The sequence below is a fragment of the Astatotilapia calliptera genome, chromosome 17, assembly GCF_964374335.1.
Source record: "Astatotilapia calliptera chromosome 17, fAstCal68.1, whole genome shotgun sequence".
NCBI lineage: Eukaryota > Metazoa > Chordata > Actinopteri > Cichliformes > Cichlidae > Astatotilapia > Astatotilapia calliptera.
In genome coordinates this window covers 1,289,139-1,317,040 of record NC_137438.1, presented here as the reverse complement: position 1 = coordinate 1,317,040, position 27,902 = coordinate 1,289,139, and the positions used below count along the sequence as shown (strand labels likewise).

At 43.2% G+C, this 27,902-nt stretch overlaps 1 long non-coding RNA gene and 1 pseudogene across 1 annotated transcript; one reads left to right on the top strand and one right to left on the bottom strand.

The window, feature by feature from the left end:
• The first annotated feature begins 901 nt into the window (after positions 1-901).
• On the top strand, positions 902-5,240 carry LOC145421428 (zinc finger protein 277-like; annotated as a pseudogene).
• An 11,197-nt stretch (positions 5,241-16,437) lies between these two features.
• On the bottom strand, positions 16,438-17,851 carry LOC145421458 (uncharacterized). The gene is made up of 2 exons (XR_013902820.1): positions 17,581-17,851; positions 16,438-16,957 (listed from the first exon to the last, which is right to left on the bottom strand). It is a non-coding gene; the product is annotated as an uncharacterized LOC145421458 (long non-coding RNA).
• Positions 17,852-27,902: the final 10,051 nt, after the last annotated feature.

The window sequence follows — 27,902 nt, the reverse complement described above, 5'->3', positions numbered from 1 at the left end:
GAACTCATCCCCGACCCGGAGTGGGCACTCCACCCTTTTCCGTCTGAGAACCATGGCCTCAGATTTGGAGGTGCTGATCCTCATTCCCGCTGCTTCACACTCGGCTGCGAACCGTTCCAGTGGAGCTGGAGTAGAGTGTGTGTGGGGTATATAAAGTGTAGTCTCTCTTCTGCTTTCTCAGGTAAGGACAGCATTCTGGAGCCGCTGTGTTTCCCTGAGCAGCCGGCTGACACCTCCAGCCCTCCCGGTGTTCAATGTCCCGGCTCCGAGCCGCTGGTCTGCCTGTTCTGCTCTGAGTCCGTCCCACCGCCGCAGAAAGACGTCCTCCTCAGACACCTGCTGATGGAGCACAAGCTTGTCATCGCCGACGTCAAACTCATGGCAGACGTCCCAAAGTACGAGCCACACATGCTCCGGCTCACTCGTTTAACTCTCGGGAACACGTTTGGATGTTTTTAGCATTTGGAACTCGATCATTTCACCAAAGACTTCCTGTAATTATTTGGGGTGATGGGGGGAAACCCTTACCTTACAAGTATACATATATACAACAAGTCCAGCATGTCCACGCCTGTTAGTGTGCTGCCTTTATGAACCGTGACGAAGTGTTTCTGTGCGCCGGTAAACCTGGCTGTGAGTCGGTTTTACTGAGGAGTTTCCTCCATCAGGTACTTGCTGTACTGGAAGGGCAGATTCCTCGAGCAGCCGCTCACAGATTTCTGCAGCGTCATCAAAACCAACTCCACGGGCCCAGTCGGTGAGTTCACTCAAACCCACAGAGGACCTGACCTTTCAAAGTGAACCACGTACACTTCCTCCAGCTCTGATTAATGACTCATTAAAAACTCTTCTTCCTCGCTGACCTGACAGAGGAGCAGGAGGACTACTTCCTGCTGTGTGACGTCCTTCCAGAAGACAGAGTCCTCCGAGAGAAGCTGCAGCAGAAACGACTGGTGAGGAGACGTGAGACTCGGAGCATCCTGAGTGAATCTTGTGCTGCTGAAAGTTTCGTTTCTTTTAAACTTTATTTTGAGGCAAAGTCTGAAAATCAGGCAAAATCAGAAAAATTGCAGATTTGAGTGATGATTTGACACGCTTTGTGTCGTTGTAACCTCTGCACTTTAAATATCTGAGCACTCTGAGGTAGTTTTCTGAAGAATTCCTCTGAGCTCTTCTTCTGTGCTCCCACAGGAGGAGGTCCTGGAGCAGCAGCCGAAGGAGCGAGACGACAGCAGCTTCCATCGTCTCTGCATGTTCTGCAGCGAAGAGTTCACGGGAAACAGGTAAAGCGCCGCAGGATTCCCATCAGTCCTGGAAACCTCACGTGTGTTAGATTAAAGCAGACAGAAGGTAGAGCTTCCTGAAATCATGTGACTAAAAGCTTCTTTGCTTCCTGTAGTCATCTCTTATGATCCAACCCCCAAAAAGCTGCTTTGATGCATAATTCCATAAACATCATTCAGTGACATGTCTGAGCCTGAACCAAGAAGCTGATCTGAGACCAGTGCAGCTCCTCATCCTTCTTCCTCTCCTGCTAAGGGTCAGGTCTCAGACCTGTGCAGGTGTGTGCTGGTTCATGAATGGCATGAAGGTGTGACTGGCTTCTCACTGGTGTTTACCACAGTTCTTGTGTGGATCTGTGTCTTTACCTCCAGTTAAGCTTCCATCCATCCATTTTCAGTCACTGTGTTGGTTCGCAGATGCTCGGCCTCCCTCTGCACAGCCACCACCTCCAGCTCCTTGTGGGAGGACGCCGAGAGACATAACCCGCGTCCGCTCCGGGTCTCCTCACATTTGGACATGCAGCGGCCCATGGCGAGGGAGGCTGCTTCCCTCTGTCTGCCACTATGGGCACGCTGCATGGATCTTGAAGTCTTGTCCAAATGGGAACTTCTGGACGAAGCCCAAAGGACTGCAGCGCAGTGCTAACAGTGATGATGTCAGCTGATGTTTTCTGTTGTTTATTAAAAATGGCTCCACGTGCTGTTTCCAGGTGGTCTCTGCTGAACCACATGGCCAGAGAGCATTCCTTCAGCATCGGACTGCCGGACAACATCGTCTACTGCAGCGAGTTCCTCGACACGCTGCAGGACAAACTGGACAGGTTTGCTTTTTATTCACAGCGTTAAGTTTTGTTTCGCGCGCCTTTTCATTTTGCTCCCCTCGCTTCAGTCTGCAGTGTCTGTACTGCGAGAAAACGTTTCGAGATAAAACCACGCTGAAGGAAAAAAGCTCACCGCCGCATCAGCGCCAAAAACCACGAGTACGACCGCTTCTACGTCATCAACTACCTGGTAAAGCCCAGCGACACACTCGCCACACGCTTCCACGTCAGGATAAACGAAGCAGTTCTGTAGAAGCAAACGCACGACCTGAATGTATTGTTCCGATTTTAAAGCGTCCCTCCTGTCCTGTCAGGAACTGGGAAAAACGTGGGAGGAGCTGCAAAGCGAAGATGACCGTGAGCTGGCGGATGATGAGGATGAGTAAGTATCCTCATGTAGCTCTGTGAGGACGGCATTAACTAAAGTGTCCTGATGCATGTCATACACACTGCTCTGTGTCGTGTTAAAGGCAAAAACCGGGCCGGGCTGCACTTGCATGTAATACCAGTTTTTTACCACCAGATGGTGCAGTTACTGGGTGTAACGTTTATTTTAAACCAACACGACATCACCAGTCTGAGCACGCTTGATCTCCAGCGCTAACCAGGTGCTGAACCAGGTGCTGTGAGCTCGGGGTAGCTGTGGATCAGGAGGTGCAGCGAAAGGTTGGAGGTTTGATCCCCGGCTCGATCCCAGATACTGAACCTTGGGTTGTCCCTCCTGAGAATATTCTCATTTATTGCGTCAGCCTGGATACAAAAGTTTAAATCAAGTCCACTTCCTACTCCTCCTCTGATCCTGTGTGAATGCTTTCAGTCTTCAGCTCGTTTCATCTCCGTATCGTCCGCAGTGATTGGTCGGACTGGCAGGCTCATCCGGTCTCTGCAGTGTGTCTGTTCTGTGATCACCAATCGGAGACGTTGGAGCAGATCTACGCGCATATGAAGGTACGGGAACGTAGAAGTTTCAGAGAAGGAAAATATCGTTTTCTGCTTTTCATCCCTGAAACGATTCTGCAAAGCATTCTGGGAGAACGGAGACAGTGCACACTAACAGGAAACGATCTGCTTCCTGAGGTCTCTGCAAACGCATGAATCCATCGTAAGCACAAAACATGGATTTTACTCAAAAAGTGCCCTCACACACAGATGGACCGAAGCTGAAGAGCCTTTTATTTTGAAAAGGTTCCAAATAAATACATGATTGTCAAAACTTTAACAAGTGTGTGTGTGTGTGTGTGTGTGTGTGAGACCTCCTGCTGACCAAAAGGATCATAAAAGCAGGAAGCTTACAACAGAAGAAACAGATCTGTCAGGATGCATCTGCAATAAAAGCTCCCCCAGCACAGAGTGGCTGGAGAGGTCAGAGACAAAGGAACGTCTTGATCCTATAGGTTGAACTCAGACCGTACAAATTTAAGAAACACAATGACAACATTCAACAATTAGACTTAACACTCGTGAACAATAAATCAAATCTAGGATTGGACGTCGACTGCAGTCAGATTTTGTCGTTGATTAAACGTTCTGATGGTTTAAAGTTAGAACCAGTTTCCCAAACGTGACTCTTAAGTTTCTGCTCACGAGTGACGAGTTTACCTGAGAGGCAGAAAAGTTTCTCTCTGCTTTCTGGTTTTGTTATTTATGAAGTCTGTAACCAGCGTCGCGGCGTTGCGTCACCCTGACGTCTTTCTGTTTCGTGATTGTTTTGCAGGAGGCTCACGGCTTCGACCTCCTTAAGACCGAGCTCGGTGAGTGAAATCTCCGTGGTCATTCGAGCGCAGTTTCCTTCTATTTCTTCCTTCTGAGTGTTTCTAATGTTCTGTCCTCCCTCAGACCTCAAGTTCTACCAGCAGGTCAAACTGGTGAACTTCATCCGGCGGCAGATCCATCAGAGCCGCTGCTACGGCTGCACGCGGATGTTCGACTGCCGGGCGGACGCCCTGCGTCACATCGCGGCTGAAGGTCACGTGATGAAACTGCCAGAGATGTCCGCCTGGGACCAGCCGCAGTAGGTTTAACGAAGCGCCTGCAGAATTGACCAATGAGAGCGCGGGCTTTAAAGCTGGCGTCCAGCTGCTGATGAACGTGGTCAACGCCACAGATGTTTACACTTCATTTGGAGTATTTTTATCAGCTGATGAAAATGGCGTCCTTTTTTAAGTTGGGACTAATTTGAGCCTGAGCACTAAACTTCGTCTCGCTCCGCAGGTATTACTTCCCCACGTACGAGAACGACGCTCTCCTGTGCACGCTCTCTGACAGCGAGGAAGGCGACGGTGGCGAGGAGCATCGCGGCGAGGAGATCCCGGTCATCGCGGAGGACATCTCTAACCTGAGAGTCCTCAAGCAGCTGCTGAAGGAGCGAGGAGGCAGCAGCTAGGACCACAGACGGACACGTGTCATACGTTTGACTCAAAGTCGTCTCTGACGTCGGCTGAGCTCAGCTCATGGTGACCACATCCCACATGGCTGGAACGCAGCCGCACGGGTTTGAGTCCGGCCCTTTCCCTCTCAACTATTTCCTGTACGTCTCTACTTAGTAGAGATAAGAAGGTTTAAAAGAAGAGTCCTCTCCACAGCAGGACACGCGGACGCCATGATGTCCGCTGAAACGTAATTGCTCTGCCTCGTGCAATGAAGCTGAAACATGCGTTTTCTTGAGTATGAATTTCAGTACTCGAGTAAAAATGATTTTCTTTTGTAACTTGTAACTGAGCTGGATTCAGTGCTGTGGTGGACGAGCAGCTCATCGTCAAGAGAAGACGAGAGACTCTTTATTGTCATTGCAGAGTCACACTAGGAACAACAGCACTACACAATTGGAAACTGTCCCGCGTCGGCACTACGCACAATCAATCAACCTTTATTTATAAAGCACTTTTCATACACAAATGTAGCACAAAGTGGCAGGGATAGCTCAGTAGGTAAAGTGGTCGCCCCATGATCGGAAGGTCGGCGGTTCGAATCCACTTAACGGCTACCCTGAGGTACCCCTGAGCAAGGTACCGTCCCTACACACTGCTCCCCGGGCGCCTGCTTAGTGGGCTGCCCACTGCTTCACTGAGTGAATGGGTCAAATGCAGAGAAAAACAAGTAATTTCCCCATGGGGATCAATAAAGTATCCATTATTATTATTATTATTATTATTATTATTACCTGGTTAAAAGCAGCCCACCCCACCCCGCCCTCCAACTCACTGCCAACACAAACAACACGACACAGGAACCTAATAAATGAAAAGAATGAGTGTATGTTTTACTGCACATTGTTATTATTATTGTTGTCCCCTCAAAAAGTCCAGGGACTTCTCGTGCCTGAAACATCTGTCCTACTTGGCGTTTCTGTTGTTTTTCTGCGTCGCGTTGCCGAGCGACACCTGCCGTATGGTGGAGCCGAACTGCAGCAGAGTTTCCTTCGCGTCCGGGCTCACGTTCACGAACATGCAGCACTGAGGAGAGAAACGAGAGGTCGCTGCAGGAACTCACTGCTGTCAAACTTCCTGTTTTATCCTCATTTCTGACTCTGGCAGGCCCAGGCTGTGTCCCAATCCAGCGACCGCACGCGTACTACGTACGGCGCGTACTATAAGTACGAGAAGTGCGGAAGTGAGAGGCTTGTGAAATGGGACGGTCTAGCCTTCGTCGCGCTGTTCAGGTTGCCTAGCAACCATGATACTAACCGCGAGAAACGTGTCATACAGCTTTGTGTGACAGAAATGAAGGAGAACATATTTTGTTCATCTGAGACCAAAGGACTGTAAACATGATTGTTGGGCTTCATTTCTGTGCTGAACAGTCATTTAAGATTAGCTAGTAAATAACAATTAGCTGATGTTGTTCATGAGACTGAAGTCATCTCACTGTGGTAATGTAAATATAATATGGCCAATATTATATGTATTGTCAGATTATTATGATATATATATATATATATTACAGCAGTGAGCTTGAACTCTGGGTCAGAGATTCAAGTTGCAGTTATTTATATTTCCTATCACCTTAAATCTTCACTCAAAGACAAGTATCTGTGACAGTGTATCTACAGATGTATTATACATAAGAGACAAATATTGTTTGTTTAATATGTTAGAATTATTACATTTGGCTCAATGCTTACATATATGAGTACATGATGACAATAATCACGACCCCACAGAGCGGGACATTCGCTTCAGCCGAAAATCTTAGAGGCGACCCAGAAAGCTGCAGGAAGAGCAATGACACATCCGGCAGCAGTTAAACCTACTTTAAGTAGGTTTAGACCCCACGAACCAGGCGATTCTCTTTCTGTTGTCTCTTGTTCATGTACCGCTGGGCGCTGAAGATTTTCCACAGTTTGTCTGAGTTCTGCCATCTCTTGCCTCAATTGTGCGTTTCCTTGCCCGAGTTGTGCGTTTTCTTGATAGAGTTGTATGTAGTTTTCACTGAGTTGTGTGTTTTCTCCACTGACTTGTCCGATATATTGACTGAATTCTATGCACGTTTCACTGAGTTGTATGTGTTCTTCCCTGAGTTCCTCTGTCGTACGCTGCAGTCGATCTGACTGATCACCGTTTCCCTGTGACATTTCTTTAAAGGTTTAAAGCTCAAAAGTGTCAAAAAAGTTAAATCTCTGAATGATTTAAATGCAAAGGTCAGCTTTGTCTAAACTGTTAAAGGACCTCCTCTATTTAAGGACTTAGTGAGTGTAGCAGAGAATGTGATGTCGCCGTGACGTCACAATGACGTCACAATGACCGTTCATTGATCTGAGCATGCTCAGAATGATCCACAGCGCTCCTTTGATCCTTTGATCTTCTCGAACGATCATTGTGACGTCACGGTGACATCACAATGATCCTTTGAGAAGATCAAAGGATCATCGTGATGTCACAGGGACATCACATTCTCTGCCACACCCACCAAGTCTATAAATAGAGGAGGTCGTTAACAGTTTACATCAGAAAGAGCCAGTTGTTTTAGACAAAGCTGACCTTAGACAAAGCTGACCTTTGCATTTAAATCATTCAGAGATTTAACTTTTTTGAGCTTTAAACCTCCAAAGAAATGTCACAGGGAACGTCGAATAATCCATCTGGAAGCAGAGATCAGTCAGACCCAGTGCAGCGTACGGCAGTTGAAATTCTACAAATTGTTGTTAGTCAAAACTTAGACATCGCTGCATTAAACACACGCCTCACGGAAGAAAACAGACATCACAGGCAAGAGATCATTCAAATCAATCAAGAAAGCGCACAAGTCAATCGAGAAAACATAGAACTTGGGCAAGTGATCACACGCCTCACGGAAGAAAACAGACATCACAGCCAAGAGATCATTCAACTCAATAGAGACAACGCACAAGTCACTCGAGAAAACATAGAACTTGGGCAAGTGATCACACGCCTCACGGAAGAAAACAGACATCACAGCCAAGAGATCATTCAAATCAATCAAGAAAGCGCACAAGTCACTCGAGAAAACATAGAACTTGGGCAAGTGATCACACGCCTCACGGAAGAAAACAGACATCACAGGCAAGAGATCATTCAACTCAATAGAGACAACGCACAAGTCACTCGAGAATACATGGAACTTGGGCAAGTGATCACACGCCTCAGGCAACAGAACGAAGAACTGAGGCAAGAGAGAAGACGACTCTGTGAAGAGATCAGACAACTCAGGGAAAGGAACGAAGAACTCACAAATGTCGGATGGTTCATTGTTCTTTCTGCAGCTGCTATCTGGGTCGCCTCTAGGTTTTTCGGCTGAAGCGAATGTCCCGCTCTGTGGGGTCATGATTATTGTCATGACCCCACAGAGCGGGGATGGCTTGCGTGTGCTTGCATGCACACGTCCCATCGACAATTGTGGACCAGTTACCCTTTAAAAACAGTAATGATGTTTTCCAGCCACAGTCCACCTTCATCCTGGCGTTGTTCCCGCTGGTGCAGGGTCCGCTCCTCAGCAAAGGTTTCTCCGTTTGGTTCTGTCCAAGGCGTCCTCAGGTGACGCGTTGATGGTCTTAATGTCTTCCTTGATTTTGTCCATCCACCGTTTTTTCGGTCTGCCTCGAGGCCGGCGCCGTCTGGGTCGATCCTTAATAGTCGTTTTTGCTGAGTTCTCATCGCTTCGAATCACGTGTCCATACCACCTCAGGCGGGATTCGAGCATCTTTTAAACTCGAGCCACAGTCCACCGACCTGTGCTCTCCTTTATGTTTGATTTTATTTTGCCCCTCACCTCCCAACCAGTCATGGCAGAAGACCGCCCCTCCCTGAGCCTGGTTCTGCCAGAGGTTTCTTCCTGTTAAAAGGGAGTTTTTCCTCTCCACCGTTGCCAGAGTGCTTGCTCATAGGGGATCATTTGATTGTTGGGTTGAATTTTTGGATTTCATTTCATTGGCTTGAACTGAAAAACCTAAAAATTCAGCTGAGGGGTTCACATAGTGGAGAGCACTACATTTGTTAACTGCACTTTGTTTATTTGTGGATTTTGTAGTTCTTCCTACTACAAAAACTACAAATGAAAACAAGGCAGTTAGCAGCAAATGAAAATAAATAAAACACATTAAAAAAATCTGCTACTGCTCTGTGTGTTTACTTTAGTGAACAATTCAGGTGAGGGGTTCACATAGTGGAGAGCACTACATTTGTTATATATATTGTGTGTGTATATATATATATAACAACTAAAATACAATATATTGTATTTTAGATTAGAATTGAGATGGATATATATCTGGTCAAAGAATATAACTAAATTTATATTTAACTTACAATAAATCACTAGTTGTTCAGTCCTAGCTGTCGTTATCAGTTACTGCCAGTTATTCCTCTGCTGCCCATGGTTTACAGTCCACATAAACAGGACTGAATCATCAGCAGAAGAAACAGAAAACAGGTCTCTTGCCACTGTTTGCTACTTTTGTAATTGCTGATAGGAATTTGTGACAGGTCGGAGGCACGACACGACCACGACTCAGCATTCTGTGGCATTTCCCTTTTATTCTCGTTAGCTGTACACACACTGATGGCTCAGCTTTCCAGCCAAACACATACCAACAACAAACACACAACAGGCCCTAGTTCATTTAAATGAGAGTACGTTTTGCTCTAATGAGTTTGCATTCAGTGTTTAAAATTCAAACTGTTAACATAAAATGTTATTGTTAATAAATTGTTATTGTTTACCTTTTTGTCTTGTATTGTTGATGTGTATGAAGTATATGTATATCTGTATGTTGCCCTGTCTTAGTTTGTCTTGTCCCGTGTTCCCACTCGTGGCCCGCACCTTGTCGTGGTGAGTGGGCTTTCAACTAAGATGGGCTGTCCTTCTGTTGTCATATGTTGAAAAGAAAGCAAAATGCTACTTTTTACTACTCGGATCAAATGTATTCATGTTTAAATACTGTGGGTAATGTAATCTAAAGAAGTAGTCAGGGTGTGGTCCTTCTCAAATTTCCTTCATCCGAGTTTTTGTGCTCGTCTGTCTGCCTCTGTTCTAGGTTCACAGGACATGCAGATGAGATGCTTCTCTTGGGTTTCATATATAAGCAACACACGTCCTGGTTTATGTCACAGTCTTTGGTAAGTTTTACAGTCCAAATTTATTGACTGGTGTTAAGGTTCAAATATTAAGGAGGGATATAGGAGGAAATCCAAATAACAACACTGGTCCGGCCGGAGTAGTCAAAACGATGATTTTAATGAACACGCGCAGCGTGGGGAGATGTACACCGCATAACATCAGCTGTAGATCTCCGCCCAAAAAACTACACAGGAAAGGTTTTATGGCATCAGGGCATGTTTACTGACGCCCCCTCATGCCTCAAGCAGATACAATACATGCATACGTCAAATCAAAACCACAATGACTTTTAACACAGTTTGAAAGAACATGGTCTCCGTCTCCACGGCAGGTGCATCCTGTCGCTGCCCGACGCCCGTTTATCGTCTTGGAACATCAGCAGCGGTTCTGCAACAAACTGTTCTTTTGCAAACTCAATTTCGCAGCGACAGGCATAACATGATTAAACTTTTACCTACAAATGAGTCTATCTACTTATGTGTGTCAACCTGACATGCACTCAGTTTCACCTCTCCCCTCACCAGCTAAACCTTGTAACCTTTTCCCCAGACAGAAGGCCAGCACAACTGAAACTATATGTGTAATATATTGAATAAATGTTTTAATCAAATGATACTACTTAAAACTTAATAAAAGAATATAAAAGATAATAATGAATAACCTGGTTATTCAAGTAGCATCATCCAACACCACTCCTCAAAATAGCAACCAAAATGCACACTTTACAGAGGAAACAAAGACACTTTAGAAGTATACTTCCTGACTTATTCTCAGTCAACTGTTACCAAGCAAACTCAAACACAGCAGGTTGCTGAATACACTCAGGTCTCTGCTCAGCTACTATTCTTGCTGTAAGACTAACCTTCTAAGCTCCACGTCACTCACACTCTGCATATAAACATTCAAGATTATAAAAAGCATTTAAGATTATAGATCCAACTCAACAGTTTAAAGTGGTTATCACTGCTCCTGTACTAAAGGCTAATTAATTGGGTGCCAATATGTTTAAACCTCTGAATGCACTATCAATACTTGTAGATTATGTTATTAATGCCATGGTAATATGAACAATAGCAGTAAAATAATTTCTCTGAGATCAGTGTCACTGAGCTCGAGCGCTGCTCCACCAGCTACAGGTTTAATATCAGATCAACAACAGTAGAAAAACAGAGACAGAGACTACCAGACAAAAAGAAGAATAGGAAATCCAACATCATCCAACAGGCTCTTTAAAATAGTTCCTCTGTACAGTATTTACACACACACACTGAGGAGGAGGAGCCTGTCACTCAGTCAGTACAATGAAGCAGTCTGAATACTGCCCTCTGATTGGCTGGCACTCCTTCATCCAGTGTTCTCTTTATTTCAGGTGAAGCTGAGACGCATCCAGGTAACGGTGTGATGTCATCCGGAGCTGAGCCCGTCCTTCCGAAAGAGGTCAGAGGTCACCTAGTCGTCCCTGCAGGTACGTCACTGTGAGCTCTGCCCACTTGCATCCCAGCAGCACCTGTTGGCCAACGGGACCGCCCAGAACCAGCAAAACCCAACGGGACCAGGATCCGGTCCAGCGAGGGTCGGAGCAGTTGGCTGGACGTCCAGGCAGAGATATCAAACATACACAGAACACCACTGAACTGATGTCACGGAAACAGAAACGCTTCTTCACGTGATCCAGTCACATGACTTGGAGAGGCGTAGAGGCTGGCCAATCAGGTGTACCTGTGGAAAGTGAGAGGAGATCACGGGTCAGAAGATTTTACCAGGGAATGGCTTGAAATTAAAACAAAGAAGAAGAAGGAGGTGATGATGATGATGAGGAGGCTGATCTCCTGTTCAGTAACACTCTGTTTCTTTACACTGAGATTCACTGCTCTGACCAGTAGGTGGAGCTGCTGCACTGAGACACCTGAAGCAGGGCAGGTGAATTTCAGTACAGGTGGAGAGGAGCGGCACAGAAGTCCAAGCATGTTCATGGATGTGATGAGCACCTGCGCATTACTCACATAACTGCTTTTTATTAATCGTGAGCTTTTGGTGCGTTAAAAAAAAAGGAGGAATTTGTGAAATTCATTGTTATTTGATTAATTACTAAAGAGACTTATATTGTTAATTTGGGGTGGCTGTAGCTCAGGAAGTGCAGCGGGTCATCTTCTGACTGGAAGGTTGGTGGTTTGATCCTGGCTCCCCCCAGTCTGCGTGCCAAATATATTTAAAAAAATAAATCAGCATTTCAAATAGATGGCATGTCCATCATGTCATTAACTGCCACTGAGGTCTCAATCTGAAGACGGCTCCTAAAAATCACAAACAGAGGAGAGAATAATTCAAATCAGTTTGTTAAGAAGTTTATGCCTCAAACCATAAGTCCTTAGTTTCTCTGATTTCCTGTTAATTATATGACATTCAGCACATTTTGTTACACAATTCTAGTAAGCTGATAATTGGCAAGGAGGAATTAGTGTGTCTGTGAAGTTTCTCAGTCCACCAGGTCATCGTAGTCTAAGGAGCTTGGAAAGAAAAGCATCTGGACTTCTTTAAGTGTCTTGAAGACGTTTCACGTCTCGTCCGAGAAGCTTCTTCAGTTCTAAGATCAAATGGTGGAGAGTCCCAGACTTATAAGCCATGTGGGAGAGGTGAAACATCTTCAAGAAACTTAAAGAAGTCCAGAGGCTTAGATTAATTAGTATGGTACTGACAAAATTTGATCAGCCCTGCACAAAACAAGACTTAACTTGTCCTTTATCTTAAAACGCTTTATATTTAGTTAAATCTAACATTAAAAAGTAACCAGTATTGGGCCAAACCTTGACCCTGCCCTCTGTTGGGATTCAGAGATTCTTTTATTGCTACCATATAATCTGCCTTATGAAGAATGTATTAATAACATGTTTCACAGTATCATTTATCAGTAATATTTCCTACAGGGTTTATATTGCATTGAATATGTCTGTCATCACATTGACCTTTCTATTTTTACAGGTTGAGTTCATTCTATACACAATGCATAAATGTGCTTGGTTAGAGTTGATGTTCCATTCTAGAAGGTTTTAAGCTTCACTGGTGAGAGTGTCCAGATGATACATGCTGAGGGGAGATGAGAACATAGCAGGTTAATTGCATGCATGCTTACAATACACATATTAATCTAGTAGCAGGTCTGAGCGAAGGCCTAAGCGTCTTCTGCTTCAGTTTGAGACTGGCTGCAAAGTACTCTACTTAGTAATTAATGACGAGGGTCCATTATTAGATCTCAGAGATGCTAAGACCTGAAGTTATTACCTTAAAAGGCAAGTAATGTAGAAAGGAGAAGTTATATGTCGGTGTAAGGTTATATGTACGTGATGTACCCTTGTCTGCACGAATTGAACTTTTGCCCGTCTGTCACCATGTATTTTTGAACTGTATTGACGTAGGTGATATTTTGTCCTATAAAACCAGAACCCAATGTATTCTTGTCAGAGCAAAACAATCCGTATGCTGACGGTTGGTGGTTCTCCTGTGTTAATAAAACTCATCGTTTGATTGCACTTTTCCGGAGCCTCCGTCGTTTGTTGTCTGGTCTAAAGTTGATCGATCTCGCAACACCTCCTATATCCCTCCTTAATATTTGAACCTTAACACCAGTCAATAAATTTGGACTGTAAAACTTACCAAAGACTGTGACATAAACCAGGACGTGTGTTGCTTATATATGAAACCCAAGAGAAGCATCTCATCTGCATGTCCTGTGAACCTAGAACAGAGGCAGACAGACGAGCACAAAAACTCGGATGAAGGAAATTTGAGAAGGACCACACCCTGACTACTTCTTTAGATTACATTACCCACAGTATTTAAACATGAATACATTTGATCCGAGTAGTAAAAAGTAGCATTTTGCTTTCTTTTCAACATATGACAACAGAAGGACAGCCCATCTTAGTTGAAAGCCCACTCACCACGACAAGGTGCGGGCCACGAGTGGGAACACGGGACAAGACAAACTAAGACAGGGCAACATACAGATATACATATACTTCATACACATCAACAATACAAGACAAAAAGGTAAACAATAACAATTTATTAACAATAACATTTTATGTTAACAGTTTGAATTTTAAACACTGAATGCAAACTCATTAGAGCAAAACGTACTCTCATTTAAATGAACTAGGGCCTGTTGTGTGTTTGTTGTTGGTATGTGTTTGGCTGGAAAGCTGAGCCATCAGTGTGTGTACAGCTAACGAGAATAAAAGGGAAATGCCACAGAATGCTGAGTCGTGGTCGTGTCGTGCCTCCGACCTGTCACAAATTCCTATCAGCAATTACAAAAGTAGCAAACAGTGGCAAGAGACCTGTTTTCTGTTTCTTCTGCTGATGATTCAGTCCTGTTTATGTGGACTGTAAACCATGGGCAGCAGAGGAATAACTGGCAGTAACTGATAACGACAGCTAGGACTGAACAACTAGTGATTTATTGTAAGTTAAATATAAATTTAGTTATATTCTTTGACCAGATATATATCCATCTCAATTCTAATCTAAAATACAATATATTGTATTTTAGTTGTTATATATATATATATATATACACACACAATATATATAACAAATGTAGTGCTCTCCACTATGTGAACCCCTCACCTGAATTGTTCACTAAAGTAAACACACAGAGCAGTAGCAGATTTTTTTAATGTGTTTTATTTATTTTCATTTGCTGCTAACTGCCTTGTTTTCATTTGTAGTTTTTGTAGTAGGAAGAACTACAAAATCCACAAATAAACAAAGTGCAGTTAACAAATGTAGTGCTCTCCACTATGTGAACCCCTCAGCTGAATTTTTAGGTTTTTCAGTTCAAGCCAATGAAATGAAATCCAAAAATTCAACCCAACAATCAAATGATCCCCTATGAGCAAGCACTCTGGCAACGGTGGAGAGGAAAAACTCCCTTTTAACAGGAAGAAACCTCTGGCAGAACCAGGCTCAGGGAGGGGCGGTCTTCTGCCATGACTGGTTGGGAGGTGAGGGGCAAAATAAAATCAAACATAAAGGAGAGCACAGGTCGGTGGACTGTGGCTCGAGTTTAAAAGATGCTCGAATCCCGCCTGAGGTGGTATGGACACGTGATTCGAAGCGATGAGAACTCAGCAAAAACGACTATTAAGGATCGACCCAGACGGCGCCGGCCTCGAGGCAGACCGAAAAAACGGTGGATGGACAAAATCAAGGAAGACATTAAGACCATCAATTGTGGACCACAATCCACAATTGTCGATGGGACGTGTGCATGCAAGCACACGCAAGCCATCCCCGCTCTGTGGGTTCATGACAATAATCATGACCCCACAGAGCGGGACATTCGCTTCAGCCGAAAATCTTAGAGGCGACCCAGAAAGCAGCTGCAGAAAGAACAACGGCCAATCCTGCAATGCCTACATACCACGAAACAAGGTATGTTGAAAAAAGGTTGTCAGCCTCCTCAGGTCTACGAGGTTCTCTTTCTGTTGTCTGTTGTACATGTACCGCTTGGCGCTGAAGATTTTCCACAGCTTTTCTGAGTTCTGCATTCTCTTGACTGAGTCGTGCGTTTCTTTGCTTGAGTTTTGTGTCTTCTTGCCGGAGTTGTGTGTTTTCTTGCCAGAGTTTTGTGTGTTCTTCACTGAGTTTTATATTATCTTGCCAGAGTTGTGTGTTTACTTGCCGGTATTGTGTGTTTACTTGCCAGAGTCCTGCGCTCTCTTGCCTGCATTGTGTAAATTCTTGATTCAATTCTGTGACAGCTCTGTCTTCTCTTCTGCGTTGTGTGTTCGCTTGTCTGAGTTGTCTGTTCTGTTGCCTGAGTTCTTCGTTCTGTTCCCTGAGTTGTCTGTTCTGTTGCCCGAGTTCTGCGTTACCTTCAATGACGTCTGTGATTTGTCTCTTAATGCTACATAGAGCTTCAACTGCCGTATACTGCAGCAAGTCTGACTGATCTCTGCTTCCAGATGGATTATTCGACGTTCCCTGTGACATTTCTTTGGAGGTTTAAAGCTCAAAAAAGTTAAATCTCTGAATGATTTAAATGCAAAGGTCAGCTTTGTCTAAGGTCAGCTTTGTCTAAAACAACTGGCTCTTTCTGATGTAAACTGTTAAACGACCTCCTCTATTTATAGACTTGGTGGGTGTGGCAGAGAATGTGATGTCCCTGTGACATCACGATGATCCTTTGATCTTCTCAAAGGATCATTGTGATGTCACCGTGACGTCACAATGATCGTTCGAGAAGATCAAAGGATCAAAGGAGCGCTGTGGATCATTCTGAGCATGCTCAGATCAATGAACGGTCATTGTGACGTCATTGCTAATTATTTGGCATTATTGCAGCAAACCAGCCCATGAAATGGATGAAACATCGTGACTGAGTTCCAGCGCTACACGAGGGACCTGCTTCAAACATACCACCATGCCAATCAGATTACTTCTTCCATGTGAGGGTGAAGAGGTGACCCTTCTGGATAAGATGGTGAAGGTTTGCTGCGTTTGGTGAACAGTGTGATAATAAAACCAGGGAAAATGAAACCTGCTCCTGTTAAATATTCTTTAGTCTTTTGCTGTATAAATAGCTGTATTTTTTCAAAAGACACAGTAAATAAAGTAATGTTAGTAGTGGGTGATATCATGTAAACACTGTCATGATTTTGTGTAAACATTTTGTCATTTGTAAACTATAAATGACATCATCATTGTAACTGATGTGATGTTCTATGAAGTGGTTTTAATTTTAAAAAAAGAGGCAAAAATTACTTTGTTTCTTTATTCAACTTTTGAACAGCGGGACTCAGTCAGTACATATTCAGTAAATGCAAATTATTTACACGGCAGTGCACTACAGGCATAAATCTAGACCCCTAGATAAAACATGATGGCATTATAGCAGTGACGACTCCTCCACAGTAGCAGGTGGGGTTTTTCTTTTTTGAGGACGGCTCCTTTTACCTGTCACTACAGATGGTCTGTGAATGTTTTGATCAAGAGCCTTTTTTGGGCAGCTGAAGAGGAGAAGTCTATCTTATGGCCAACCTCTGGCTGTATCTTGGTCACATTACCCAGCAAAACCCAGTATGGAGGTTCATCTGTAACAGTCCTTGTGCCACGGATCAACACTGTTGCTTCTACTTTAAACAGAAGAGCAGTGACGTGGGTCCAGGTCTCTGCGACTCCGGCCATGCAGGTGCAGCGGGCGGCTTCAACCTTCCCTGTGATGCTCACAGTGACCCATGGCTGCAATGCTGGTTCATTCAGTCTTTGAGAGTGCAGGACCTGAAACACACACAGACAAAGTTCATTTAAAGACAAGAACTATGAGCCAAGGCCGACACAGATGTGTTTAATCTACTTTATCATAAATGTAACAAAGTGTTTAGAAAGTTAGCACATACATGTCATTTTTCATTTCTTTATGTGTCCATCGCTGCAGGTTATAGTGTAAACCTGCCTGTTCTCTGTCAGAAACCTGCCTGCAGAAAATGAACCTAAAGTATGTAATGCAAGGATGCCATCACTGTAGAGATGGAGAAAGCATAAAGTGACAATTATGAGTCACTTAATATGATAAGGAGATTCTGCAGGTCATTAATCAATGTATAAAACTAAAATAAAATGTATTTTTAGTGACTCAAGATACAAATATTGACGCAAGATGTATAATTAGAATTATTTATAATAAACATTAATAAATCATTGCAATTTCTTTAACCATAAAGAGTAACTAAATCCTTCAGGACAGTGTCTCATCAATGCACTGAACTCACTATGTTATCCCTCTAACAGCCTCCACATGTTCTCACTGTAATTTCCCCTCATGAATGAATTTATGCTGCACTAATGTGAATGTTCGGATGGAAATCAAACGCATTTCACTCGCAGTACTCGAGCTGACTTACCTTTGTTTGAATGACGACTTGTACGCGCTGACTCCACAGATAAGGTACGAGAATATGTCAGGCTACGTCAATAGCGGTTGGTCTTCAGGGTTTTTACTCCACGGCCGTATTTCATACGGGTCCACATTTCCAATGCAGGCTATTTTCTGCAAGTACCGCCGCTTCGCCTCTGAACGAAATCGGTCTCTATGCAGTCCGTTCTCTTTTGAGCTGCTTTTAAGCATCTTGTAATCGTCGTTCCAACATTTGGAGCCAGAGTCTGCGCAGTAGTGACTTGAGGTGGAGCGACTGTGTAACACTCCCGCCCACACACCCGCTGGACGTGACCGCAAACACGCCCCCTACACTTTTTACGTAGCACCTGTGGCTCGAGTTTTTTGCTGGTTTCCCGCGACTGACGACTCGTTTAATTAAGGTAAAAATACAACCATGTCACTGTTATAAGAAAAGACACACAGCTTATCGTCTTATAGTTCTAAAATCGCTCTGTTGTTAATTCGTTTGCTAGATTAGCCGCTAGCATGCGCGCTGTGTTGGAGGCTTGTTGCTAGCTAGTTAGCGATGCTACACACTCTAATAGTCTGTGTTATTGAAGGATTCAGCCCTCCTTATGGTTTTTTTTATCCATTTTTAGACAGCGATGAGATCATCTGCACACTCTACACATGCCCAGAGTTACTGTTAATATCAGAAATATAATGCTGTCCTCTGGTTTTATACATTTTAAACATTTGGTTAAAATCTCAATGTTTTATACATTCATTGGTGCAGACCCTGAATTGGGACACAGCCTAGTGGTGCCGAGCTGGCGCACCGAGCAGTTCCTGTTACCTGCTGTGTGTCTGTTTTTACAGGTAAGCTGGGTTCCAAATAATACATATGTGATAGACAACAGTAGCAATCGAAAAGCTAGAGAGCCAATTCACGAGTTTAAGGGTTGATAACATGAATCACCACCAGCTGTTGCTAAAAGCACCTTTATGATCTGAGCATGCGCAGAATGATCCACAGCGCTCCTTTGATCTTCTCGAACGATCATTGTGACGTCACGGTGACATAACAATGATCCTTTGAGAACATCAAAGGAGCATTGTGATGTCACAGGGACATCACGTTCTCTGCACACCCACCAAGTCTATAAATAGAGGAGGTCGTTAACAGTTTACATCAGAAAGAGCCAGTTGTTTTAGACAAAGCTGACCTTAGACAAAGCTGACCTTTGCATTTAAATCATTCAGAGATTTAACTTTTTTGACACTTTTGAGCTTTAAACCTCTAAAGAAATGTCACAGGGAAACGGTGATCAGTTAGACCCACTGCAGCGTATGGCAGATGCACTCAGGGAAGCACACGTACAACTCACGGAAGACAACGCAGAACTCAGTGAAAGTTGCATAGAATTAAGTCAACTTATCGGACAAGTCAGTGGAGAAAACACACAACTCAGTGAAAACTACCTACAACTCAATCAAGAAAACACACAACTGAGTCAAGCAAACGCACAACTCGGGCAAGGAAACGCACAACTGAGTCAAGAAAACACACAACTCAGTCAAGCAAACGCACAACTCGGGCAAGGAAACGCACAATTGAGGCAAGAGATGGCAGAACTCAGACAAACTGTGGAAAATCTTCAGCGCCCAGCGGTACATGAACAAGAGACAACAGAAAGAGAATCGCCTGGTTCGTGGGGTCTAAACCTACTTAAAGTAGGTTTAACTGTTGCCGGATGTGTCATTGCTCTTCCTGCAGCTTTCTGGGTCGCCTCTAAGATTTTCGGCTGAAGAGAATGTCCCACAGGATGGCTTGCGTGTGCTTGCATGCACACGTCCCATCGACAATTGTGGACCAGTTACCCTTTAAAAACAGTAATGATGTTTTCCAGCCACAGTCCACCTTCATCCTGGCGTTGTTCCCGCTGGTGCAGGGTCCGCTCCTCAGCAAAGGTTTCTCCGTTTGGTTCTGTCCAAGGCGTCCTCAGGTGACGCGTTGATGGTCTTAATGTCTTCCTTGATTTTGTCCATCCACCGTTTTTTCGGTCTGCCTCAAGGCCGGCGCCGTCTGGGTCGATCCTTAATAGTCGTTTTTGCTGAGTTCTCATCGCTTCGAATCACGTGTCCATACCACCTCAGGCGGGATTCGAGCATCTTTTGAACTCGAGCCACAGTCCACCGACCTGTGCTCTCCTTTATGTTTGATTTTATTTTGCCCCTCACCTCCCAACCAGTCATGGCAGAAGACCGCCCCTCCCTGAGCCTGGTTCTGCCAGAGGTTTCTTCCTGTTAAAAGGGAGTTTTTCCTCTCCACCGTTGCCAGAGTGCTTGCTCATAGGGGATCATTTGATTGTTGGGTTGAATTTTTGGATTTCATTTCATTGGCTTGAACTGAAAAACCTAAAAATTCAGCTGAGGGGTTCACATAGTGGAGAGCACTACATTTGTTAACTGCACTTTGTTTATTTGTGGATTTTGTAGTTCTTCCTACTACAAAAACTACAAATGAAAACAAGGCAGTTAGCAGCAAATGAAAATAAATAAAACACATTAAAAAAATCTGCTACTGCTCTGTGTGTTTACTTTAGTGAACAATTCAGGTGAGGGGTTCACATAGTGGAGAGCACTACATTTGTTATATATATTGTGTGTGTATATATATATAACAACTAAAATACAATATATTGTATTTTAGATTAGAATTGAGATGGATATATATCTGGTCAAAGAATATAACTAAATTTATATTTAACTTACAATAAATCACTAGTTGTTCAGTCCTAGCTGTCGTTATCAGTTACTGCCAGTTATTCCTCTGCTGCCCATGGTTTACAGTCCACATAAACAGGACTGAATCATCAGCAGAAGAAACAGAAAACAGGTCTCTTGCCACTGTTTGCTACTTTTGTAATTGCTGATAGGAATTTGTGACAGGTCGGAGGCACGACACGACCACGACTCAGCATTCTGTGGCATTTCCCTTTTATTCTCGTTAGCTGTACACACACTGATGGCTCAGCTTTCCAGCCAAACACATACCAACAACAAACACACAACAGGCCCTAGTTCATTTAAATGAGAGTACGTTTTGCTCTAATGAGTTTGCATTCAGTGTTTAAAATTCAAACTGTTAACATAAAATGTTATTGTTAATAAATTGTTATTGTTTACCTTTTTGTCTTGTATTGTTGATGTGTATGAAGTATATGTATATCTGTATGTTGCCCTGTCTTAGTTTGTCTTGTCCCGTGTTCCCACTCGTGGCCCGCACCTTGTCGTGGTGAGTGGGCTTTCAACTAAGATGGGCTGTCCTTCTGTTGTCATATGTTGAAAAGAAAGCAAAATGCTACTTTTTACTACTCGGATCAAATGTATTCATGTTTAAATACTGTGGGTAATGTAATCTAAAGAAGTAGTCAGGGTGTGGTCCTTCTCAAATTTCCTTCATCCGAGTTTTTGTGCTCGTCTGTCTGCCTCTGTTCTAGGTTCACAGGACATGCAGATGAGATGCTTCTCTTGGGTTTCATATATAAGCAACACACGTCCTGGTTTATGTCACAGTCTTTGGTAAGTTTTACAGTCCAAATTTATTGACTGGTGTTAAGGTTCAAATATTAAGGAGGGATATAGGAGGTGTTGCGAGATCGATCAACTTTAGACCAGACAACAAACGACGGAGGCTCCGGAAAAGTGCAATCAAACGATGAGTTTTATTAACACAGGAGAACCACCAACCGTCAGCATACGGATTGTTTTGCTCTGACAAGAATACATTGGGTTCTGGTTTTATAGGACAAAATATCACCTACGTCAATACAGTTCAAAAATACATGGTGACAGACGGGCAAAAGTTCAATTCGTGCAGACAAGGGTACATCACGTACATATAACCTTACACCGACATATAACTTCTCCTTTCTACATTACTTGCCTTTTAAGGTAATAACTTCAGGTCTTAGCATCTCTGAGATCTAATAATGGACCCTCGTCATTAATTACTAAGTAGAGTACTTTGCAGCCAGTCTCAAACTGAAGCAGAAGACGCTTAGGCCTTCGCTCAGACCTGCTACTAGATTAATATGTGTATTGTAAGCATGCATGCAATTAACCTGCTATGTTCTCATCTCCCCTCAGCATGTATCATCTGGACACTCTCACCAGTGAAGCTTAAAACCTTCTAGAATGGAACATCAACTCTAACCAAGCACATTTATGCATTGTGTATAGAATGAACTCAACCTGTAAAAATAGAAAGGTCAATGTGATGACAGACATATTCAATGCAATATAAACCCTGTAGGAAATATTACTGATAAATGATACTGTGAAACATGTTATTAATACATTCTTCATAAGGCAGATTATATGGTAGCAATAAAAGAATCTCTGAATCCCAACAGAGGGCAGGGTCAAGGTTTGGCCCAATACTGGTTACTTTTTAATGTTAGATTTAACTAAATATAAAGCGTTTTAAGATAAAGGACAAGTTAAGTCTTGTTTTGTGCAGGGCTGATCAAATTTTGTCAGTACCATACTAATTAATCTAAGCCTCTGGACTTCTTTAAGTTTCTTGAAGATGTTTCACCTCTCCCACATGGCTTATAAGTCTGGGACTCTCCACCATTTGATCTTAGAACTGAAGAAGCTTCTCGGACGAGACGTGAAACGTCTTCAAGACACTTAAAGAAGTCCAGATGCTTTTCTTTCCAAGCTCCTTAGACTACGATGACCTGGTGGACTGAGAAACTTCACAGACACACTAATTCCTCCTTGCCAATTATCAGCTTACTAGAATTGTGTAACAAAATGTGCTGAATGTCATATAATTAACAGGAAATCAGAGAAACTAAGGACTTATGGTTTGAGGCATAAACTTCTTAACAAACTGATTTGAATTATTCTCTCCTCTGTTTGTGATTTTTAGGAGCCGTCTTCAGATTGAGACCTCAGTGGCAGTTAATGACATGATGGACATGCCATCTATTTGAAATGCTGATTTATTTTTTTAAATATATTTGGCACGCAGACTGGGGGGAGCCAGGATCAAACCACCAACCTTCCAGTCAGAAGATGACCCGCTGCACTTCCTGAGCTACAGCCACCCCAAATTAACAATATAAGTCTCTTTAGTAATTAATCAAATAACAATGAATTTCACAAATTCCTCCTTTTTTTTTAACGCACCAAAAGCTCACGATTAATAAAAAGCAGTTATGTGAGTAATGCGCAGGTGCTCATCACATCCATGAACATGCTTGGACTTCTGTGCCGCTCCTCTCCACCTGTACTGAAATTCACCTGCCCTGCTTCAGGTGTCTCAGTGCAGCAGCTCCACCTACTGGTCAGAGCAGTGAATCTCAGTGTAAAGAAACAGAGTGTTACTGAACAGGAGATCAGCCTCCTCATCATCATCATCACCTCCTTCTTCTTCTTTGTTTTAATTTCAAGCCATTCCCTGGTAAAATCTTCTGACCCGTGATCTCCTCTCACTTTCCACAGGTACACCTGATTGGCCAGCCTCTACGCCTCTCCAAGTCATGTGACTGGATCACGTGAAGAAGCGTTTCTGTTTCCGTGACATCAGTTCAGTGGTGTTCTGTGTATGTTTGATATCTCTGCCTGGACGTCCAGCCAACTGCTCCGACCCTCGCTGGACCGGATCCTGGTCCCGTTGGGTTTTGCTGGTTCTGGGCGGTCCCGTTGGCCAACAGGTGCTGCTGGGATGCAAGTGGGCAGAGCTCACAGTGACGTACCTGCAGGGACGACTAGGTGACCTCTGACCTCTTTCGGAAGGACGGGCTCAGCTCCGGATGACATCACACCGTTACCTGGATGCGTCTCAGCTTCACCTGAAATAAAGAGAACACTGGATGAAGGAGTGCCAGCCAATCAGAGGGCAGTATTCAGACTGCTTCATTGTACTGACTGAGTGACAGGCTCCTCCTCCTCAGTGTGTGTGTGTAAATACTGTACAGAGGAACTATTTTAAAGAGCCTGTTGGATGATGTTGGATTTCCTATTCTTCTTTTTGTCTGGTAGTCTCTGTCTCTGTTTTTCTACTGTTGTTGATCTGATATTAAACCTGTAGCTGGTGGAGCAGCGCTCGAGCTCAGTGACACTGATCTCAGAGAAATTATTTTACTGCTATTGTTCATATTACCATGGCATTAATAACATAATCTACAAGTATTGATAGTGCATTCAGAGGTTTAAACATATTGGCACCCAATTAATTAGCCTTTAGTACAGGAGCAGTGATAACCACTTTAAACTGTTGAGTTGGATCTATAATCTTAAATGCTTTTTATAATCTTGAATGTTTATATGCAGAGTGTGAGTGACGTGGAGCTTAGAAGGTTAGTCTTACAGCAAGAATAGTAGCTGAGCAGAGACCTGAGTGTATTCAGCAACCTGCTGTGTTTGAGTTTGCTTGGTAACAGTTGACTGAGAATAAGTCAGGAAGTATACTTCTAAAGTGTCTTTGTTTCCTCTGTAAAGTGTGCATTTTGGTTGCTATTTTGAGGAGTGGTGTTGGATGATGCTACTTGAATAACCAGGTTATTCATTATTATCTTTTATATTCTTTTATTAAGTTTTAAGTAGTATCATTTGATTAAAACATTTATTCAATATATTACACATATAGTTTCAGTTGTGCTGGCCTTCTGTCTGGGGAAAAGGTTACAAGGTTTAGCTGGTGAGGGGAGAGGTGAAACTGAGTGCATGTCAGGTTGACACACATAAGTAGATAGACTCATTTGTAGGTAAAAGTTTAATCATGTTATGCCTGTCGCTGCGAAATTGAGTTTGCAAAAGAACAGTTTGTTGCAGAACCGCTGCTGATGTTCCAAGACGATAAACGGGCGTCGGGCAGCGACAGGATGCACCTGCCGTGGAGACGGAGACCATGTTCTTTCAAACTGTGTTAAAAGTCATTGTGGTTTTGATTTGACGTATGCATGTATTGTATCTGCTTGAGGCATGAGGGGGCGTCAGTAAACATGCCCTGATGCCATAAAACCTTTCCTGTGTAGTTTTTTGGGCGGAGATCTACAGCTGATGTTATGCGGTGTACATCTCCCCACGCTGCGCGTGTTCATTAAAATCATCGTTTTGACTACTCCGGCCGGACCAGTGTTGTTATTTGGATTTCCTCCTATATCCCTCCTTAATATTTGAACCTTAACACCAGTCAATAAATTTGGACTGTAAAACTTACCAAAGACTGTGACATAAACCAGGACGTGTGTTGCTTATATATGAAACCCAAGAGAAGCATCTCATCTGCATGTCCTGTGAACCTAGAACAGAGGCAGACAGACGAGCACAAAAACTCGGATGAAGGAAATTTGAGAAGGACCACACCCTGACTACTTCTTTAGATTACATTACCCACAGTATTTAAACATGAATACATTTGATCCGAGTAGTAAAAAGTAGCATTTTGCTTTCTTTTCAACATATGACAACAGAAGGACAGCCCATCTTAGTTGAAAGCCCACTCACCACGACAAGGTGCGGGCCACGAGTGGGAACACGGGACAAGACAAACTAAGACAGGGCAACATACAGATATACATATACTTCATACACATCAACAATACAAGACAAAAAGGTAAACAATAACAATTTATTAACAATAACATTTTATGTTAACAGTTTGAATTTTAAACACTGAATGCAAACTCATTAGAGCAAAACGTACTCTCATTTAAATGAACTAGGGCCTGTTGTGTGTTTGTTGTTGGTATGTGTTTGGCTGGAAAGCTGAGCCATCAGTGTGTGTACAGCTAACGAGAATAAAAGGGAAATGCCACAGAATGCTGAGTCGTGGTCGTGTCGTGCCTCCGACCTGTCACAAATTCCTATCAGCAATTACAAAAGTAGCAAACAGTGGCAAGAGACCTGTTTTCTGTTTCTTCTGCTGATGATTCAGTCCTGTTTATGTGGACTGTAAACCATGGGCAGCAGAGGAATAACTGGCAGTAACTGATAACGACAGCTAGGACTGAACAACTAGTGATTTATTGTAAGTTAAATATAAATTTAGTTATATTCTTTGACCAGATATATATCCATCTCAATTCTAATCTAAAATACAATATATTGTATTTTAGTTGTTATATATATATATATATATACACACACAATATATATAACAAATGTAGTGCTCTCCACTATGTGAACCCCTCACCTGAATTGTTCACTAAAGTAAACACACAGAGCAGTAGCAGATTTTTTTAATGTGTTTTATTTATTTTCATTTGCTGCTAACTGCCTTGTTTTCATTTGTAGTTTTTGTAGTAGGAAGAACTACAAAATCCACAAATAAACAAAGTGCAGTTAACAAATGTAGTGCTCTCCACTATGTGAACCCCTCAGCTGAATTTTTAGGTTTTTCAGTTCAAGCCAATGAAATGAAATCCAAAAATTCAACCCAACAATCAAATGATCCCCTATGAGCAAGCACTCTGGCAACGGTGGAGAGGAAAAACTCCCTTTTAACAGGAAGAAACCTCTGGCAGAACCAGGCTCAGGGAGGGGCGGTCTTCTGCCATGACTGGTTGGGAGGTGAGGGGCAAAATAAAATCAAACATAAAGGAGAGCACAGGTCGGTGGACTGTGGCTCGAGTTTAAAAGATGCTCGAATCCCGCCTGAGGTGGTATGGACACGTGATTCGAAGCGATGAGAACTCAGCAAAAACGACTATTAAGGATCGACCCAGACGGCGCCGGCCTCGAGGCAGACCGAAAAAACGGTGGATGGACAAAATCAAGGAAGACATTAAGACCATCAATTGTGGACCACAATCCACAATTGTCGATGGGACGTGTGCATGCAAGCACACGCAAGCCATCCCCGCTCTGTGGGTTCATGACAATAATCATGACCCCACAGAGCGGGACATTCGCTTCAGCCGAAAATCTTAGAGGCGACCCAGAAAGCAGCTGCAGAAAGAACAACGGCCAATCCTGCAATGCCTACATACCACGAAACAAGGTATGTTGAAAAAAGGTTGTCAGCCTCCTCAGGTCTACGAGGTTCTCTTTCTGTTGTCTGTTGTACATGTACCGCTTGGCGCTGAAGATTTTCCACAGCTTTTCTGAGTTCTGCATTCTCTTGACTGAGTCGTGCGTTTCTTTGCTTGAGTTTTGTGTCTTCTTGCCGGAGTTGTGTGTTTTCTTGCCAGAGTTTTGTGTGTTCTTCACTGAGTTTTATATTATCTTGCCAGAGTTGTGTGTTTACTTGCCGGTATTGTGTGTTTACTTGCCAGAGTCCTGCGCTCTCTTGCCTGCATTGTGTAAATTCTTGATTCAATTCTGTGACAGCTCTGTCTTCTCTTCTGCGTTGTGTGTTCGCTTGTCTGAGTTGTCTGTTCTGTTGCCTGAGTTCTTCGTTCTGTTCCCTGAGTTGTCTGTTCTGTTGCCCGAGTTCTGCGTTACCTTCAATGACGTCTGTGATTTGTCTCTTAATGCTACATAGAGCTTCAACTGCCGTATACTGCAGCAAGTCTGACTGATCTCTGCTTCCAGATGGATTATTCGACGTTCCCTGTGACATTTCTTTGGAGGTTTAAAGCTCAAAAAAGTTAAATCTCTGAATGATTTAAATGCAAAGGTCAGCTTTGTCTAAGGTCAGCTTTGTCTAAAACAACTGGCTCTTTCTGATGTAAACTGTTAAACGACCTCCTCTATTTATAGACTTGGTGGGTGTGGCAGAGAATGTGATGTCCCTGTGACATCACGATGATCCTTTGATCTTCTCAAAGGATCATTGTGATGTCACCGTGACGTCACAATGATCGTTCGAGAAGATCAAAGGATCAAAGGAGCGCTGTGGATCATTCTGAGCATGCTCAGATCAATGAACGGTCATTGTGACGTCATTGCTAATTATTTGGCATTATTGCAGCAAACCAGCCCATGAAATGGATGAAACATCGTGACTGAGTTCCAGCGCTACACGAGGGACCTGCTTCAAACATACCACCATGCCAATCAGATTACTTCTTCCATGTGAGGGTGAAGAGGTGACCCTTCTGGATAAGATGGTGAAGGTTTGCTGCGTTTGGTGAACAGTGTGATAATAAAACCAGGGAAAATGAAACCTGCTCCTGTTAAATATTCTTTAGTCTTTTGCTGTATAAATAGCTGTATTTTTTCAAAAGACACAGTAAATAAAGTAATGTTAGTAGTGGGTGATATCATGTAAACACTGTCATGATTTTGTGTAAACATTTTGTCATTTGTAAACTATAAATGACATCATCATTGTAACTGATGTGATGTTCTATGAAGTGGTTTTAATTTTAAAAAAAGAGGCAAAAA